Source organism: Anopheles marshallii, chromosome 2 (assembly GCF_943734725.1).
Source record: "Anopheles marshallii chromosome 2, idAnoMarsDA_429_01, whole genome shotgun sequence".
Lineage (NCBI taxonomy): Eukaryota > Metazoa > Arthropoda > Insecta > Diptera > Culicidae > Anopheles > Anopheles marshallii.
In genome coordinates, this window is record NC_071326.1 from 75,516,421 (window position 1) to 75,537,716 (window position 21,296).

A 21,296-nucleotide genomic window follows, 5' to 3' on the forward strand; every position below is an offset into this window, starting at 1 on the left:
GGATTTAATTCATATTTTTGCATACAATCAAACTCTATACCGTCGAAAGAGTCCCAAAACAACCCGAAAAAAGGGTAGAAAAAAATTAAAACAACAAAACCGGTTTGACCACACCAACCTACGAATCTTATTATCCGCTTGGTAATTTGTGTGATTGTGTGAGCATATTCCATGCCTGTACAATCCTCTGCCAAAGGTGTGATAAATCTTAACCCCAGCGGTTTTATGGCAGCGAACAATTTGCCCGCAACGATAACACGCAAAGCCTTCGTCTCAACTGCTCGTCATTTCGTTATGCTTCTGCTGTTTTTCTATTGCTCCGTAACGAGCTGTCCGTTATGGTCAATATTTCTCCCCCAAAATTTACTATCCCGTGCCACCTTCTGCCACCATCCGGCCACACCTCCCTTCCCTTCAAGCTGTTCGTCGAATTGTACTCGGCCTGATATAATTATGATTTAATTAAGTGCAATCGCTCTGTTTGAACTGGGGGCTAACTGGTTTACGTAACCCGCGCGCCAGTTACGCCGATTCGTACCGCCACGGTGGACTTAGTAGCGGGAAAGGGGGTTGTGTTGTCCGGTGTGTCTTCCCTGTGCTTCACCTTTTTTATCGTCTCTCTGTTTTGCTCACACGCGGGCCATGTTTTTGGTACCTAGTTTTTACTTTACGACGGTCACCACCACACTTCTTCTCGGGGCGGGCGGGTCCCTCTATATGTATGGATGACGCGCCGCCCGCGTCTGATACGCACCATTTAGCGGCTGACACGATCTAAACGCGAGTGTGACATCACATCAGCGGACAAAATCGCCCATATAAAACACACCGCACAAACACGCGCGCGCTCGGTCTGGTATGGGGTTGTGTGGGGACAAAAAACATAACAAAAAAAAAAACGTTCGCCCGCATTGTAACTGCACAAACAAATAACTATAAAGTTGGACGAAAATCGGATAATTGCCCGGTTTGATGTGAGAATTGGGCAATCTCGCATTGAATGCCACTTTTTGTAGTAGGTTGGAGCTTTTTTTTGCATCAAGTGGACACAAGATTTGTTATTGTGGTGGAATAATGACTATTTTTTTAAGTGTCTATCAGACGTAGCATAATTTATCCAACCAATGGATTTGTATTTAATAATGTATTTCAAATTTCCTAAAACATTGAACAACAATAACTATTCATAATATTGTTTGATATACTAAATCTACACTAAATTCTATGCTGTACTGTACCAACCTTGTACTGGAAAAAGGAAGACAACTTCAAACGTACACGTGTCCGACACGCACTAGTGTTCTACGGAGCATGAAAAACATCCCATGTACAGGATATCATAATTTAGCTCTGTAGCCATTTATTGCCATGCATAAAGTCTCCAACTTTCCCCCAGCAAAAAAACAAAACATACCGAAACACACCAAGGACAAGAACCATTTTTAACGCTCTAAACTAACGAATCACAGCGAATAATTTACGGCAGAGTTCGGAAAAAAGGGCGACTTAAGGGAACTTTCACCATTTCCCTTGGTGCCAATACCATTCTGCTTAGTTTTTGCCTTATGCTTTTTGCCCCGATGGGAGCAATTTCAACGGCAGCAAACGAGAGTTTCGGGACTGTGCCTTTTGCATCGGAAGGATAACGAGGACACATCACGACGTTATCACGCACAGCTGGATCGGTTTTTATGAGCGGCGTTTATGTCCCTCCGGTTACGGTGGAGGTGATTGCCCAGGGCAGATAAAGACAGCTAGCTGATTAGAAGGCATAGTGCTTATCGTTGTCAAGTTCCGCTCGGTAAGGTGAGGATTATAATTCTAGACGACACTAATTGAACATCTTTGCTTGGTGCCACAAAATTTAGACACTCTACAGTTTGCGTTTTGGGGAAGTACATGTGTCATCTCACGCTCTAGTGGAGAGACTGAACATCGCTCAGAATTCATTTATAAATAAACTTATCAACCCGCTTGCAAACATGATACTCCATAAAAATGGCACTGCTTCGGAGGGTGTATGTGATGCATTCCTTTTGAATATTTTATAGCAACTGCTTGTAAACAGCCGGCGGTTGCTGTTGGGAAAGCAAGCATCTCGTGAGCTCTTCACAATACAGAGAAGCTCTATTTCCCCTTCGAAAGTGATATTCATGTTTTGTAAGCAGCTCATCTTTCAACAAATATAACCAGAAAAGCAGGAGCAGAAACGAGAGATAGATAGGAAGCAACATCAATGATGACGTTCGGTGACAGATGGACCTTTAGCTGTGGGAGAAGATTGTAGTAGCATAGCACAACACACACCCATCATGAAGACGTGTACACACTAACATTATGATTGAAATGATTTGAAGTGTCCCTGCCCTGCCCTGCGTACTACCCACCCGCGCCACAACCCAATGCTCCCGGTGTGATAGATGCCGGCTACAGTGCAGATCCGCAAGCATGCGCACCAGCTGAACGGGTGTTCATCATTCTACACCCGAAATGTTGTCATGCGATTTGTGGCAAGATTTTCCCATCTAGCCGGCATTCCGGTCCTGCGAATCCTTGCGTACAACACATCGCTTTATCTCGCTCACTCGCCGGTTGTATGCGCATCTCTAGTCGCCCCCAGCTGCACACGCACACATCGGCCGTACGACCGGTTTTTATTTTCGATTGTTGACAAATATACACCTCCTCCACGTGTCTGGTTCAAAAAGGCACACACAACCTCCCCTGTCGCTGAACGAAACTGCAAAAAAAAAACAATGCCGATACTTTCTAATTTTCTTCTCACAGTAACGCATGACTTGAATGCGAGGCGTTTGGCTCAAGACGACCTCAGTGTGATCTCGTTGCATACAATTAATGAGCGGGTGTGTAGGTTTAATTTCAAACGTGCCACCCAGGGCTAACGTTTACTTTAACGGAATAGGTGAATAATTTTTGGAATTGATTTTACGTTCTTGGATACGGTCTAAAAATATTTCACACCCCAATAAACCACCGTGCGCTCGTGGAAGGGCATTCATACCGCACACCATTCATGCCCATCGTGTTCCGTTGATTGGGGGGGATGTTTTCCATACCAAACACACAACACGCACCCACCAACCCTCAGAGGTCGAGACGAAGCTCAACAGACGTTTAAAATATTTATTGCGACTTTTGCATTGACCGGAACCGAATGCGTCGCCACCCGCGCACACACGACACGCTTATACCACCGTTGGGTCGGTTTTTATTGCAACCCTGTTGGGTGTTTTCGCCGACAGTTGGAAGCGGCTGTGCAACCTAGATGGGCAAAGTTGGCTTAAAAGTGATACTAAAAGTACACTTAAATATACGACAAAACTAATCAATTCGCTGCGGACTTAACACTGCAGTAACTGTGTCAATGGGCCAAAGTCAATCGTTAACATCCTCTCGCACACACACTAGGTAAGGGATGAACGATTTAGAAGAGTTGTGAAATGAAATGAATGGATGCAGATGAAGGAAAAGAATGCCGATTATTTGTTAGAGTGTCAGCACTAATCAAGTTGCAGTACTAAGCGAACAAAATCAATTGAACGAAGAAGTGATAACAACATAGCTGAATAAGGTTGTGTATTGTTTCTATTTCATTGAAGAGATTTTCGATTATTATTAATCATCACCATTACTTCCATCGAACAGACCTATTTGGCATCATGAAATTTCATAAAGCTCTCCAATTTTGTGGAATACAGTACTGAAATACGAATTTTTAAAGAGATTTTTTTAAGCTGAGAAAATGATTTCATTGCCTCTGTGGGTGAGGTACTGTACAAGATTTTACGGAAGGGAGCTCGGGTCCTTAAAATAGCAGAGTCGCTATAGTGCGAATCAACGATGCCAATCTGTTCTAGGTTCAAATCTCGACTGGAGCTATTTGAAACTCTCGCTCACTGGACTTTTATCAGAACGCGTCAGTGGATGAGTCAAAATTATCGAATCCGGGAGGATTATCTTTGAGAGAGTAAAATGACAGCTCCGATAACTGTGTGGAACTTGTGTATTGCTGAATAGCTGATTGGAAAATGGTCTTTTAGTTGTTAAGTAATCTTCAATAAGTAGTACACAGTTCAAACTCGATTGTTCAAATCACTCAACAAAAATTGTTCAAACTTGTTAAACTCGATCGAGGAATATTATCAATTATGTTAATTATGTTTGAGTAGAAACAAACTTCCAATGTTATATTTATGAAAGCTTGTGATAAAGATTCAAGATTATTTTTTCGCGAAAATTAAGATAAATTAAAATGAGACCGGTGTGTAAATTCCTGGGAAATCGAAGACCTACTTTATACGGAAGGTTTAGACAAAGAGGGTTAAAGATGGACACAGATTTATGGAGTTAAATAAGTAAGAGACCTTCACTTTCCTCACTACTCCATCTCGAATATGCCCTTGCAAAATGAGCTATTTACATAATTATCTCTTTTGTAACGCAACAAAACATGGTCGCAATAATTTCGACACGATGATTAACGGGTCGCTGAATGTGCCCTCATCTATAACAGCTCATTTCTATCCCTAAAATTGGTTCACACCCATCGGTGGGTCGCGCAACAAATTCTGAGGAGCGATAGAAGAAGGAAAATAAAACTGCCACGATGCAATATGATTAAACGCGATGCCAAACCTTCATATCGCCAGCAGTGGCCACCGTCCAATGTCTATCGGAATCCAGAGCTCTCCACGCACTCAGCCCCACCGGTGTATCGGGGGTGTGTGTGTGTGTGTGTGTAAGGAATTCGTGTCATTTCGCGGCCAACATGAGCTTAACAACTCTCTCAAAAACAACGAAAGGTGACAAAGAAACAAAATTAAAACAATAAAAGAAAACAAAAAAAAGGCGGCAAAAAAGCAATAGTGTCTGAAACACGGTGGCCCGTCTTTAGCGTGTGGTAGAGCGGCTCTGTTTCGACTTGTATCTGTGTGTTTTAGATTTTCCTTCGGAAGCGGCGGCTTACGGTCGATGACTAAGGCCACATTCCGGGAAGCGACACCACCAACACGCACGCATACACGCCTCCCACATTTCTTTCCACCGGGTGGTGTGCTGTTGTATGTACACCTGTATATTTCTGCACGAAGTACGAAAAACAAAACAGACCAACCACACACACCACAATTAAATGGTGTGCGGCCCCCCCTGGTTGAGTGGCGAACTCCGGGTCCGGCGCAATGTTTCACCATGTTCACCTCAAACGCCATGCACCAACAATGTGTAGTAGTTGTAGGGTTGTGGCTGCATATTTTGCAACCGTCTCGAAAACGAAAACACAACACATAGCGTGGAGGAAAGAGAGCAATGCGAAAAGCGAAAAACAATGTTTCAAACAAGAAACAAATGAGAGCAAAACAGGGGCGAAACAACATTGTCCGATACGGAACACCGAACTTTGTCACTTTCTCTCTCTCTCTCTCTCTTTCTCTATCTCTCTGGTTAGCATGTTGCGTTATTATGTTTATTTTATAGTTGCTGATTCTTTTATTGGTGTGTTTATTAATAATTTTCATACTGTTTGCAAATATGCAATATGCAGTAGGGAAGAGCATAATTTTGAGCTCTTTATTCCTAGTCCACGAAGATTTAGAAAATCAGTTTGATTGTCTTCTAGAGATGGGAATAACGACTTTTTTTGGTGAGTTAACTCAGAGTCAATGAGTCGTCATAATGAGCCCACTCGTTTAACGACTCACTTGAGCGTCATACAAGAGTATTTCATTTCAACTCGCACGCGTTTCATATAAACGACTCTATTCTAAAGATTCATGAAGTACAACACTAGTAAACGCTCATGAGTGAGTAACACAATAATAAGCTGAATGAATCTTTCGTGCAGCAATCATTCAAATCAGGAATCGATTCTCAAAAGATTTATGATACCTCGGAACAGTGGCTTAGAAGATTCATGAATTTTTCTAATAGAAACTCAGATTCATTCATTCAATTCAAAGATTCATTCGGAATTAAGTATCTTAACATTAATATTCCCACACATCAATATTTCCTGGACCTTCTTGTACTGGTTCTTTTCTATTAAACAATCCTCCTATATGACTAGAGAATTCAGCTTCCTGGGTCTTACTTCGTTACTCTACCGGTTGAAACACCAAGTGCACAACTCTGCAAAACTTTAATAGTCGGAATATTCGAAAATCTCTATAATCCGATATGACGCCGACCGGTTCTTCCCCACTCCACACAATTATAATTCTCCTTCAAAATGCTTGCATCATTCAAAATCGCAAAAAAGAAGTCAATTCCGAAGAATTGATAACTTCCGGCTGCATTTGATACGGGATGACTATATTACTGCAAGGAAGGTTCCGCATTGCCGGCTTATCAAAATTCACCCTTACTTTGCCTACAGTGCCACTTGCTCACCATGCCACACAAGACTCTTCGCTCGTTACTTCCAGTCAGCGCATTTCGTTTACCATTTTTTCTCTCCACGCTGGAATTCGAAAACGCTGTGCAACACAACCGTATAAATCACACAACAGTACACACTTTTCCCATGCTTCAAGACACACACACACACATGGATAACTTCTCTATTGGAATGTCACACTGTGCATGCGAATGTCTTCTGTCTGATTGGCCCTTCCGAGTGAAGAGTGTGTGTTCGCAGTAGCACGCAACACAATGAAGGAAATCTCGCAGAAAACCTGGAGATGAGCTCCACGACCTCAAAAATGCCAATGCGCGGGAGTTTTGGTTTTGGCAAGCAGTAGCATGTAGCAGTAAGCGATCGCGCAGTTGTTGTACACCGCATGTAACAACAACAACGCAACACCCCCAATATATCGCTGGATATTGGCAGATTGGCACAGGAGGAGTATTACATCTTGGTGACAAATGAAAATGAGGACTTTGCCATACTTTGCCCTCAATAAAATTGCTTTCTTTATTGCACGAGCAGTAAAACCGAATGCAAGCAATCCGAACACGCTCTCTTCTGCACCGAAGATCACACGGAAGAGAAACCCGGAGTTCTCGCCCGGACCGGATTGCGGATTGCTTGTTAATTTCTTTTGTTTCGCTCAGTCGAGGATCGCTACTCCGCGAGGCACGCTTATTGTTTGTGCGTACAAAGCCAAGGGGACCTCACAACGACTCACCAAGCGAGTTCCCATTTGAAAGTCTACCACGGATGATAAATGTGTGCGAGCATCAGCCTGACCCATCGTGTGGAACATCTCCCTGAAGCGATTGTCTATTTGAAAAAAAAAGATTAAACATAAAACAATCCCTTACGCGAGACTGGGATCTTTTCATCTCATCAAAAACATAATCTCTTGACGCGGCGTGCGCTGTGTGTGAGGAATTGAGGACGAATGGGAGTCACAATGCACATGACACATGACTTGGGACACAGCATCCCTTCCCGCCGCGTGTGGCGAGACGTCAACTAGCATTGGACGCAGTACCATCTTCTTGCTCTTTCACGCTGCACAACGAGAGGATCTCCACGGCTTTTGCGCGATCACTGCATCCGATCGCGCGCGAATGTATGCGTCAATCTTCAATCATTGCTGCGCTCGCTGTTCCATGCTCTCTCGACGCAACTCTCTCTCTCTCGACCATGGCACTGCAGGAGCAAATGCATGGTCGTCGTGCCAAACGTTTGTGACGGATGACGCCATCGGTTACCGTTGAAAGCTCTACCTTAATCCGACCGGCGACATGGAAACACACATGGGACAAAAACGTCTTCTGCAACGATGTGTGCAGGTCAAGTGCATTCCACCTTTACTTTACTACCCTGTCTAAAGTCCCCCTTATCTGAATCTCAGTAAATAGGTAATTCTAATGAAGGTTTGTTTTTGTGTCTCAAATATTCATTTCTTTAAGAGCTTTGCATCTAATTTGTCATGCTTCTGTGATTTGGTACTTGGGAAGCTTATCTAGCACAGAGTACACTTTACGCAAGCTTTAGCTACTGTTTGTATAATCTACCCACCTTGACCAATTGTTCCAGCAATTAGCAATAGGATTTAATACGATCGAATTAAATCCCACACTATAATGGTGCCGATGTTGAGGGTTTTTTTTGCATTCAAACCGATTTTATTGCGGTTTTATTTGTTTTCTCACACTTTTGTATTGCAATAACATCACAGACAGGCGATATCGATTTACAACGCAGATTAACATCCACTTCGCTGACTGTCGCTTGCCATTGATGCTTTTAGTAGTTGTTCCGACAATAAATGTGTACAGAAGTACTAGTAGTCCCATTCGTCTCAAGTGCACTTACCGTTGACCGTGGTTAGATACAATTGCACGAAGCGTAACGACGAGTAACGGGCTGTGTAATATGCTAACGCTGATTTACCCGTTTTTCCCTGCCACACTCCCCCCGGGAGCCACCGGTGGCATGCGGATTAATAGAAGAATTGTGTCTACTATGAATGACGATACAGATGTGTGCAATCTGGGTAGGAATTAAACGGTCCAGCAACGACGTCGTCATCGTTGACAATGCCGGTAAAATGGTAACGGTACGGTGCGCGACTGTCAACCGAGTTGTGATCGTACTCGACTGTCATGTTGGAAGATTATGTCACCGGTGCAAACCAAAGTATCGAATTGCCTATTTTATTCGGCCTGCCAATAGAGTACTTCTTGGTTTGTTGAAAAGGTTTGATTGTGCTGTTTTGTTTCTGAAAGCTTAGTGCACAAACAAGATTTTCTTAGAATTTTAGGTGTACCACCAGTTTTAAGTTTTTGAAGTTCATGACAGATATTTGGTTTTGTTTTGCTAGGTTTTTGATTTTATGAGCTAAAGTTGGAGCCATTGCTGTGTTCTTCCCAAATTAAAGTGCAACATCCAGGGCTTACTGTGGAATTAGTCTTATTGTCCGCCATTTAATCGTGGCTATTATTTTGCCACAGTGAATCATTAGTGGTCGATGGAACTGAATGCGATTCATGAAACTGAATGACTTTTTAAGCCGAAATAATGAAGGAACGTTATCCTAGAGAGCAATGAATAAACGAGTAAGGTCATAAATCCTTGGAAATTCAGGAATTTTTCGAAATCTCCAAAAACTTCGTGTATTAGTAAACATTTTGGGAGTTGCCTCGCCGTTTGAATATCTCTTCAATGAACAATAGCAATTGCTATAAACAAAGTATGACGCCAGAAATCCTTGGAGATTCAAGATTTTTTTGCAATTCTTCAAATATTCGTCAAACTTATGAGAATTTTCAAATGGTATGAATATCTATTCAATGCAAAAGCTTCATATGAATGACTTAAACGATTCATTAGGCACAACACTATGAATCATACATATGTATTTGTCTAATGGAATATGCAAATGACTAATTTCGCTACTTCCACCGAATTATACCAACTTCAATATACTGACTTTAATGTTTCAATCTAACTAGAACAAAAACGACACCATTTGTGATCTATTTGGTATGGTTTTCAACCAAATGTTTAAATAAAAGATTAATTCAGTATCACATTAAATGCTACAAAAAGGTATTTAAGCTCGGTTTAATGAAGACAACATCACAAAAATTGGGATGTTCCCCGCTTCCAATAAAAATCGATTATTCGCCTTCGCTTCCCTCCCTCGCCAGGCAATAATTGATGTGGGATATTTGACCCATAATGAACCGCATTCGAAGCGAAAGGAAACAAGCAGGCATAAAATATCCCAACTACCTCAGGGCACAAGAGGGCCCTCCGTCCACCAATCTCGCCCGCCAAACTCCCACGTGCCATGCATTTTCTTTTTTGCGATAGGGAGGCACACACCAGCCGGGACCTTGCCGGTCGCCGAACTGGGTGTGGTTCGGTGAGATAATGGTGCGCGTGTTCCCAGAAGCGCCGTCCGTCGACGACGTTCTATCGATACACCTAACGAACTTCCTTCCTTCCCTTTTTACGTGGCGGTCTGTGTTTATGGATGGTTTTTTTTGTCGTTCTTCCTCTCCATATGATCAGCACTGAACCGTGCGAAGTAGCAGCATAGTGTTACACCACCCTGCACCCTCTCTCTCTCTTGCGGGAAGTTGGAATAGGGCTCCGCTATCACCACCATTTGTCACTCTAGAAATGGCCCCTTTTTTCGGCCATTACTGTGCGGTTGTGTTTGCCTTCCGTCACCCACCAGCAAACAACGGTCGGCACAGAACGAAAGGGACGGACACGGATATCGACAGTTTGGTGGGGGCGCCGATGGCTCAATATTGGACGGTACGATGGACACCTGCTACGCGTCCCAAAAATTAGGCCTATCGGTCGGTCATGGTAGAGTAGGTTAGCAATTTTTTTTTTCTAATTTACAGAACAAAATGAGATTGCAGCAGAATCTGTTAAATCGAAACCACCCTTGTGTGATCATTACGCAGAAAGGGGGGGAGGGGGGAGAGGGGGGTCCTTTATTGCCATGAGAAAGAGAAAGTGTTTGTCAATTGTTTACTATTTTCATGCTGCTACTACTTCATTTAACTACTGCAGTTACCAGACGGCAAAATTAATAGCCTTGTCCTTAGACATACTTGATCGATGGCGTGGTCGTGCAAATATGCTTCATGTAGACCTTGACGAGCGACATATCAATCGCAGAGTTGGATGATTCATACACATTACCACCATACGCGGGTCCACAATGCATTCCAGCATCGTGCAATGCACTGTTCATCCGCTGTCATATGACACCAACAGAACAATCACGAATAAAAATGCTAGCACCACCAGTAGCAGCACCGCACTACCGGCACACAATATGATTCCACCAACATTCGATTGCCTTAGTATGCATTCTTCGTTTTTCTAGTTTTTGCCATAGCTTCTTTGTGACGGCCGACGCCAATAATGCGCCGAGTAGGAAGGAGGTGTTAACAGTCGGCGGGGAGGGTGGCTGAAGGAAATTTAAAAACAATAACACACATGAGCATCTAGGCACGTGTGTGAGCGAAGGCAACGGAAAACGAGTTTGCTGGGCCACGAGTTTCACGTTCTAGATAGAGCGAATAAGGTTGTGCTTTGGACAGCGAAACACACACTACACCAATAGAGTAGCGTAGTTGTAAAGAGATACTTTCGAATTTTGTGCCGAAGAAAAAGGTTAAGATTTCTTTTAAATAATATTATTTTTTCTATCCCTCTTAGGTAGCAAGTGACATCAACAATTCTGGAATAAGTGAGAGCTCTCGAGTGAGTTTGCTAAGATTTAGTAACGGTGGCATTTATTTGCGAGCAGATTCACTCACAGTTGTCAAAATTACTCAGGAATGGTAAATGAATCAGCTAAAAAGGAATGAAAGAGTAGGATTGGGAATTGTCTTTCCGAGTTGAATCTGATCTAAATTAGTGTCCGGGTGCATCTGATCTAGATTTATGAATCTTGAAGGAATTGTTTGAACTGAGTGAATGAAGAATGAATGAATGAAGATTCATAATCTCTAATTCAAAGATTCATGCATTCAAATTCAGTTATGCTCCGCACAAGCTTGTACCATCCCTCATCGACCATGTCGCTTTAGGTTTACAAGGGACATGATCCGCCACTGCTCTAAGCATTCATGCACCTTTTGAGAGTAAATTTTTGATTGCCATGACTCCTCACTACAGATTGATATGAATGATTCTTCTCAAAAGTTACATGAAGCACATTGCCACTCAGCATCACTCAACACATAAACGAGTGAAATAATAATGGTTAAATTAAATTGAGGTTTAACTAATCGCTGTGATAAGCAAATCTCTCAAGAACTACAAACAGTGAGTTGACTCCATATTAAAACTCACACACTCTTTCTCTGCCATTATTGCCATTACTACTGCAGACGTAGTCGTAATCCCTGCCTTGATTACCATATTGCTAATTAACTTTCAATGTAACAGTCAGGCTCCAAAACGGCCCTCCAACCTCCCATCCGTGTCGGACGGGAAGCTACAGAATCGATTAACACATGAGCAAGTAGCAAGTACGCTTTGACACTCATCTTCTCACCCAACCCGCGCATACACAACAAACTACCGCTAAACAAGCTTTAACATTCGCTCACGTTCTGTGCAAAATATGAACCTACCGGACGGTGGTGCGAAATTGTCTGTCCCCTACGGGACAGAAAAATGGTCATCGAATGGAAATTGTACTGTCAGCCGTACATAATTCGTTGCCACCGCGGGATTTGTCATGTGAAATACGGTGGTCGTCTCAGACGACATCTCGCGCAATCTCCCCCCCTCCTCCCCATCAACCTGGCTGTGTTGTTGTTCTCGGATCTCCAGTTTCCAAAGTACCCGCGAGATGCCGACCGAGCGTAATCGTCCTTCTCCACACAGCGCTCGATCCAAACTTACAATGAGATCACCGGGGAGATTGAGGTCTGCAGCGTGCAATCAAACACAGCAGAGCACCGCGTTGTGTGTCTTTCCAAGTTGGTGACTCGCGGTATGAAGGATAAAAAATGATCACGTCACGACTACAAAGTGATGACTCAAGCGCAAAGTTGTTACGAAAAGGAGTTGGCTGGTGTGACTCGTTACAGATTTGTAAACAAAAGCACGGTCCACAACATGATGCATAATATAGCGATTGCAATTGATCCACGAAAACCTTCTTTAAAACAAATATCTTCATCGTAATTCGAATATTTGTTAATATCACAGATGAAAGTTTAACATTTGCGAACGGAAAATAACGATTGATCCATTTTTAATCGGCGCAACTTCTTTGAAAAAAATGCTTCGTGCAGTGGTGCAATGTTTCTTCTCCATTGTTATTTGTTTATGCTACTCTCAGCTTCCCTCACAATGAACTTGCTTTCCCTTTGCTAGCATTTTCTTTACAGTTCCCACTAAAAAAGAGAAACAAAACAAGAAGCTCCCACATAATGGACGGAAAAATCGGGTCAAGATTACAAACCGCTTGGAGACTGTCGGATGACATACGGATGGTGGAGAAGCTGTGCACGGCGACGGGGTGTATTTGCTTTTCGAACTTTCCAGCAATCGGCAAATCATCTTACAAAAGGATGATCTCAGATACAGTGAGGGCTCCGGGTAAGCTAACACGTACGCGACGACTCACACTTTATTATATCATCGTTCTCTAAATCTACACCTTCCGTTGCAAGGCATTTCCGCAAATCTTTACTCAAGAAAGGAGAATGATGAGAGCAGTGATTTTGTATTGATTTTTTATGGGTTTTAATATTATTCTATGGTACTGTAATATACTTGGAGATGGACCAAATGGCCGGAATTATACTATAAGCCAGTTTTTTTGGATGCGTTTTGACGTTTCCCGGCTTATCCGCTTTCAGTTCCCAAAAAAGATGACTAGTCAAGTTAAGTCTAGGAACAAATAGGATTATGTTGATTCATGATAAAAACTTTGGACAGCTGCTTGACAAACCTTAAAACAAATAATTTTGCTAGCTGGTCTGAACCAGGTTGGGCCATGTTTTCCATGTATGCTTAAAATATAAACAAAAATATTTAACGAAAAAAACTTAAAAATGTATTATTTTAATAATCAGATTTACGTATTGTTTCAAATGAATTGAATTCAAAGTTAAAATTCCAAATTTCAATCGATTTTTCTCAAATTGCAGTTCCGCAAAAATTATCCCTTGCGACATTCTTTATGTCAAAATGCTATGTCCTTTACGAACCAACCAACAATTTACGTAAGAGTAGGATTGGGTTTACAACAAAAAATACATAGGTCGTTAGCCATCAACATCAACACAACATACCTTAATCTGTACAATTGTTACGTTATAAGGGCTAGTCAGTTCAATGGTCAGTAATCGGACGTTTGTAAGAAAGGTATTGGATTGAAATTCGTAGAAATACATACCGATGATTAACGATCGTTTGTGCAAGCACCGGAAATGGGTAAACACTTTACATAAGATAGCTTATCATACGCAGTGGTCTGTATTTTTTTATTGACCAGCTCAGAAATCGCTAATCTACAGCGACAATTGTGCAGTTTTCTATAAAGTTGCAAGGAAGTTTGAGGTTGCAAGTTGAAGTTTGTAAGGGAGGAATCGAGGTTACGACATAAACAGAAAAGAAGTAAATACATGTTTCATTGGCCATCAATAGCAACATCAGCACCAAAGAGCCTTAATCTGTGCAAGCGTTACGACAAAAGGGCTAGTCAGTTCCGTTGCCAGCTATCAGACGATTGCCATTGATTAAAGTTCGCAGAAATACACACCGATGATAAGCCATCGTGTGTATTTTATGTGTGTATATTCCAACCCAGTAAATGGGTAACATCTTTACATTAGATATCTTATCGGAGACGATACGTATTATTATATTGATTTTTTTTATTAATCTGCCCGGAATTTGCTTCCAGAATTGAGCTGCTTAGCAAACAAGTTTGTTCTTTTTGGAATGTGAGAACCCTGTCTCGGTGACAACTCAGTCAAATCTCAATTTTACACTAAATTATTTAGCAAAAGTGGTTATCATTAAAATAAACCGTGCATTGTTTGCATTGTAAACATTATTTACATTACACTAACATTAACAAACAGTGGAGAGAAAAAAAGACTACTACTAACTTAGCAGAGTGCTAGCTACTAAAGTGCCAGTTACAGTTGTGGGTTGCCAGTTCCAGTGCCAGTTACATCAAAGAAGGTTGAAGGGTCCCACGAATGTTAGTTGCCACTGAAACAATTGACGGTATTTACCTTTCAGGCGGTCCAGCGTTGGAAGACAGATTATTCTCCATGTATCCTGCTGCGCTCGCGGAAGCCGCACCAATCCCCGCACGGATTGTGTGTCCTTTTCGGCTGTTTATGTTGTAATGGGTGAGTGTACGAGTGTGCGTTGCTGCGTAGTTTTATTTCCGTTGGCGTAATCGTTGCTTGGGAAGGTTCGGTCGAAACTACGTATCCTTCCCTTCCCACGGACACTCCGACGGGCGGGGGCTTCAGCAGACACGGACGTCCCCGGGAGGGGAGTGGCGACGGTACCTTAAGTTCTCATGCGGCGTTCGGAAGGTGTTCGTTGCGCTGCGCTTTCCACCGTTCCCGCACAATAACGCACCGTTGTTCCGCCCGGTACTGTTCCGCATTCGTTTAGCGAACCCCTTCCAGTTACCGGGCCAGGGCAGCCACTAAGGGTACGGTTCAGTTTCTTCTGGACACAATCTGTATCTCCGGGTGAACCAGGAGACACGTCCTCCACGGCACAATTCACATACACTTCACATACATACAAAAAAGACAAACACACAGCAAGCTGAAAGTACACTGTAGGTTCACGTCTATATGATGCCCCGTAAAGGTGCTGAGACCTTCACCTGGACCTTACTATTATGCACAAGGAAAGAAAGCATTAAAGAAAAACAACAGAATTAGAAGTAATCATTATAATGCAGGAAATTATTATCATACACACGCACACAAACACCACAATTTAATGATAGTTTCACTATCTTTTCACTGTTTAATTTTACTTTATGTAGCTTCACAATCCCCGATACCTTCTGTCTTCGTGTATTAATGACAGAGACCAACTGTCACGTTTGACATTCGATCATCGTACACAAAACGTCGCCACACACTCACACACCCACAACTCCGCTTCCATAATGTGGTTGGCTAGTAAACTCGACCCAACGCAAACACAGGCGAGCCTACTAAGTTTTGCCATCCACTAGCGCACACAAACACACTTAGATAAAATGGAACGCGCACACATTTACACAGCCGAGGTATGCGCGATCTGACTAATTTCACACCACGGAACGAGACGGTCAACTTTCGATTTCTCAACCATATCCATCGACAGATTTTCATCTTAATTTTCACATCTAACATTTCACACTGGCGTCTCTCTCCAATGTGTAGATTTTCCAACAGCAAGAGAGAGAGAAAGAGAGTAAAAATATCTGTTTTTTTTTTAATCATCACACATGCAACACACTCGGGAGGCAAAAACATACAGCACAACTATTTGATGGTGGTGTGGTGTGTGCACTGACGATATCACTTTCCTTTGGGTAGACGACGGGTGAAAGAGGTGGGAACGGTTGCCCAAAGCACGCACGCACGCACTTTTACTAACCCCATGTACCTCGCTCTCTTTCTCCCCTTCGGAAGTGTGCGAGTAGTGTTGCAAATATGCGCACAGCCTTAACTTCCAACCCATGCCTTATTTGCACCCGAAGCCACCCCCCGGCTCAACCTTTAACTCATATGCACACAACTGTTAACGGAAGAAGGTGAAAAAGGGGGGTGAATTAAATGGGGGAAGGGTGAAAAGTCATTTTTTACTGCCACTATTTTGTGCAGTTTTTTTGTATCTTGTGTCGCTGTCTGCTTTATCTTAAGCCTACCACTACTTTCACCTTTGGCGTCATCGGGCACTATCGTCATCAACAATCAACAATCGGCATTGATAGTGGGGTTTGGGGTAACAATTGCCCCAAAGTGAGAAGAATAGTGCTAAGACTGCTCCACAAGCGTATGGAAACCCACCGGCCAAGGGGGCAGGAAAAGAAGACGGCAAGCAGGGGCAGATTAGAAGAAGCAATTATTTTCACAAATGGGCCCGACGATGACCCCCCAACCGCTGGTGCCGATACGTAAGAAGGGGTCATCTAATCTAATTTAATGTTTTTTAACTCCCGTTTCGCTCAAGGTTTCCACTGTACCGCAACACTATCAGCGGAGTGAACCCGGGAAGAGGGGATTAATTGCCACCTACCCCCCATCCCCGCCTGTGTCTACTTGAGTCACCCCACTCACCACACTGCTGTGATCATCAGCAAATCGACGCGATCGCTCGGGCGGGGCGAAGAACTGCCCGTCTTGGGGTGTTATTTTTTCTTCATTTTTTTGATAATTTTATCGCAACACTCGTTTGGTGTGGTGGGTGGGTGTGCCTATTAATTTCTGACTTTTCCGAAAATTTCCTATACGCAACGGTGCGCGGGCAATTATTGAAGTGAAGGTGAACACAACAACAACAAAAAAATGTGTGAATGAAATCTTCATTTGCATTAGCTGCAGATCCATCAAGGGGGAATTAAATTAACGCATTTGGTGGTGTAATGATTCAATAGTAACATTTACATATAATACACACACACACACAAAGTTTGGTGAGATCATTATAATTTCCCCCTACAACGTCTAGTTCGCAGCGAAAAAATAGTATTTAGTACAGGACCTATTTCGATTGTGGGGTCTACCACTCCTTCAATCAGTTTGTTTGGAAGGGTTTCCACAAGTTTTATTTATGGATTTTATTAGGGTTTCTGGATCTGCTTGTACATGACTTCTCTATAATAAAGATTGCTGAATCCCGCAGGCTAATCTATGGTAACATTTCGTCAACTAACATTTAACATGTTTGATATATATAGGAAAACCTAATGGTGGGGCGAATCTGATTTAGATTCATAGGTATGAATGAGTCGATGAACTGAATGAACCAAACTAAATCTCTATTACAAAGCTTCATGAATCCTTGTCCGTCATGTTCCGTACAAGCTTGTTCCTCATGTAGCCCGCTCCTCATTTAACATGCCGCTTAAGGCCTGCAAGGGACATGATCCGTCACTGCTCTAAGGATTCATATTTTTTTTTGAGAGTCAATTCCTGATTTTAATAACTTCTCACTAAAGATTCATATTACCGACTCGTCCTAAAATATTTACTAAGCACAACACTAGAAATTGCTGTTGCGTATTATAAAGTTGAACTTACTAATGAGCATTGCAAAGTTGTTATGCAGGTTAGATCATCGAAGACTCCAATACCTATTACTATGTCGATATCCTAGTACCTATCAGATCTCCCTTAATTCACCCAGGAAGAATTATCCAATCTTCTAAAATTCGAGAATCTCTAGCGATTTCTTTGAGAATCTTGTAATGTTTCCAATAATGTTTTACTAAGCATTCATATGAATGACTGGAATACAATACAAAAATCTGATTTTAAGTCAAAGATTTGATAACTTTGTACGAGAAACTAACTTAGGCAGGGGTGACGAACGACAAACGAGGCTAGGACTTTAAAGAACGTATGTAGTTCCAGCACTCACATACGCCTGTGAGACATGAACTTTGTCCAAAACTGACGAAACTTACACTTAGCCGCGTTCGAGAGGAATATGCTGAGAAGGAAGATCCCGTATGTGTGGAAGGACAATGGAGGAACCGCTACAATGACGAACTTTACGAACTGTACGGCGAATTGTACTGTCGTACAGCGAAATAGACTCACCAGGCTCCGATGAGCTGGTCATGTCATGAGATTGACACCGGGCGACCCAGCCGATAAAGTTCTTTTATTATTGTGATTTTTGTTACTAATTTCGAATTCACAAGGTTATGCTAATCATTGAAAATGCTATATCTTTCATGCAATCGACAAAACCTTGAAAAAGAATTGAGAGTTGAACTCTCATATCAATGTTTCTTTTCGATCGGCACAGAAAATCCCTTCCTCTCTCCATGTTGGTATTTTAAGCTTTTAAACCCGAAAAAGAAATGTAAATATATGTAAGATTTTTCTTTGGCAGACACCATAACCATTCGAACCACCCGTTGATCCGGGGATGCAGATAGCACCCCCGTAGTGCGCTATCTGCAGCATATGTCTTTCCCATTTTCACTGCTCTTCCGGTTCAGTGCTAAATTCATTCAATTTGCATACGATCTTGATGCTGCCGTTGTCCGGAACAAACGCTACCTCGTTGGCAATGTTGCTGCTATGGAACTGGTCAGTGTGTATGTGATGGCGTTGACGTTTACATTGTCTCTGAGCACCGTCGCAATGGAAACCGTGCCGTTGAAGATCGATCTTTGTAGCTTTGACTTCATTTTTCCCGGGCGCGAAAATGAGATCAAGGGCAACTCTTTTCCAGCTACACACATTGATTGAATTTCAATTAATAGTTAAAAATTACAGCACATCGCGTGTGTATGTGGGGGACAAAAAAAATAACAACAAAAAACCTAGCGTTAGCACGCAGGCACACGCACACAAACACACACACACGCAAACGTCCAGTTTGTACTCTTTGTATAGCCCTTTTTCCCTGTGTTTGCAGCAGCGGGGAGGGCTTAAAGGCCAGAATAGAACTGCGCGCTAAATTGCATTCTTCTGTCGCTCGCAAAGAGGGCAACAGAGAGAACACAGCGGATGGATTCACGTATGCGTACCGAGAGGACCAGACCACCCGTTTTAACTAACACAGGCAATTTCCATGGCATGACGATCGCGTGCTACACATGAACACGAAACAACAGCAAACATAAAAAATAAAACCAACGATTGTCGGGCGAAATGATAAAAAAATTGTCTTAGACAAGGCAAGATCAAATAAATTCCTTTTGTAACGAATTCCAAATAACATTTTATGGCTTTGCAAGATCATTCCAGCGTTTAAGTGGAGAACGATAATATGAAGTTGAAGATCCTCTTTTAGCCTGCTGACATGATGATTCACCGTGGACAACACATGCTCACTTTAATCCAATGGACTCACATCAAAGGATGGAAAAAAGACTAGCAGAAGGCATTTATAGTCCGTACGATCGGGCACGATTTGACTTCTTTGGCAGGAAGTGTCTTTCGATCGCTCGTACGATGATCTAAACATTTCTGGAACATAACAGCATTACGCTGGCGGAATCTTAAACATAAAAAACGTCAATGAACGCGCGCGTGTGTGTATGTGGGGGTGAGTTCATTACACGGGCCCCATCATACATTTGCCCTCGTCTGGGCAACACAATCAAAAGTGCCAAAAGATTATCAAATTTCCTTTATCTAGGTGTCAAAATCATGTCGACGATCGGTCCATGATCGAAAATCGTCGGAAAGTAGTGACAAATGTTCATTTGTAATTAGAGCCAGACGCGTTTCTCCACCATTGTCAACGGCTCCAGTACGTGTGCGCGTGCATTTGTGTTTGTACATTGCGGTGAGTGTGTGAGTGTTTGTGTATGGGGATGCATGGGAGCACCAACTCCTCCACAGTCGCTTATAGTTGCTGACGGTCAATGTGACTTGCACACAGTCACACCGCGTCGGTGTCTATATGGATAGTGTGTGCGAAAGAGCGAGAGAGAGACAGCAAAACAATCGGGCTGGCTGTGGTTGTGTCTTAAAAAGAGAAGGCAATACCTGCAGCATTCCCACACGTTCCCATTTGCTTCACATACGCACACAATCCAAGAGATGAAACACCACGCACACACACACATCTACACCCTTCCACAATCGATGGCGGATAGTGCTGTACTCACACACACACACACTCCCACCAAACAACGTTCCATCGTCATCGACTTCGCGAAAGGCTCTCGCTCTTTCCCATGTCGTTCCGTTGTTTTATCGCTTTCCATCACGTTCACTCGAACGGAGCGAATGTCAAGCGCTTTCTACGCTGCTACTACGATCGGAGACATTTTGGTCGTCCGTTTTAGGAAGGCACTTTTCGATTCACTTCCCAAGTCACCTGAGGGGCACGGAACTACCCAGAGTAACATTTCACCTGCACATCAGCTGAGCGTTTTTCTGTGTTTTTAACTCAAAATAATAAAACAAAACAATTGTTGAATCAAAAAGGATGATTGCGATGAGAAGGAAACGCACTACTTGAAAAGGGTGTTCTCACATTTACCACGTTTTCTCACTCCAGTGAAAACGATCCCCACACTCTCTCACACACGAGGATCAGGCACACTACGTCGAAACGGTCCGTTTACCAACACGGAACGACGCGATCACCCTTTGGGTACTTTTTGCGTAAAACATTGCCCAACTTAGGATGTAAATGATTGTAATACACAATTCTTTGCACATTTTACAAATTACTCCCCACGCAAAAAAAAACTTTCTTCACTCGTCTCCATCACTCTCGCACACACACACGTACACGCCACCACACACCACCAACGCACAAAAAGCAAAGAATGGAGCCGTCATCGTCATCGGGTGCTGAGTACGCTGGGCCAGCATACTTTCCATGAGTGCAGCAGCATCATCATCGGTGCTGTAAGTTAATGATGGCGGAGAAATTCTACACACATACACTTTCGTGAGCAAATATTCAATTCACAGGCCGCAATGGCATTGACTTGGCTGATGTTGCTTGGATCGGTTGGTAGGCGTTGCCTTGCAACTCCCTGCTACTGCGGCTACTGCCGCCGGAATTCACGGTTTTCACGACGAATTGCAATACGCACACAACTACACACACACTTATGCGGGGGCCCAACACAACACATGACGGGATGCGGATGGAGAGATACTGC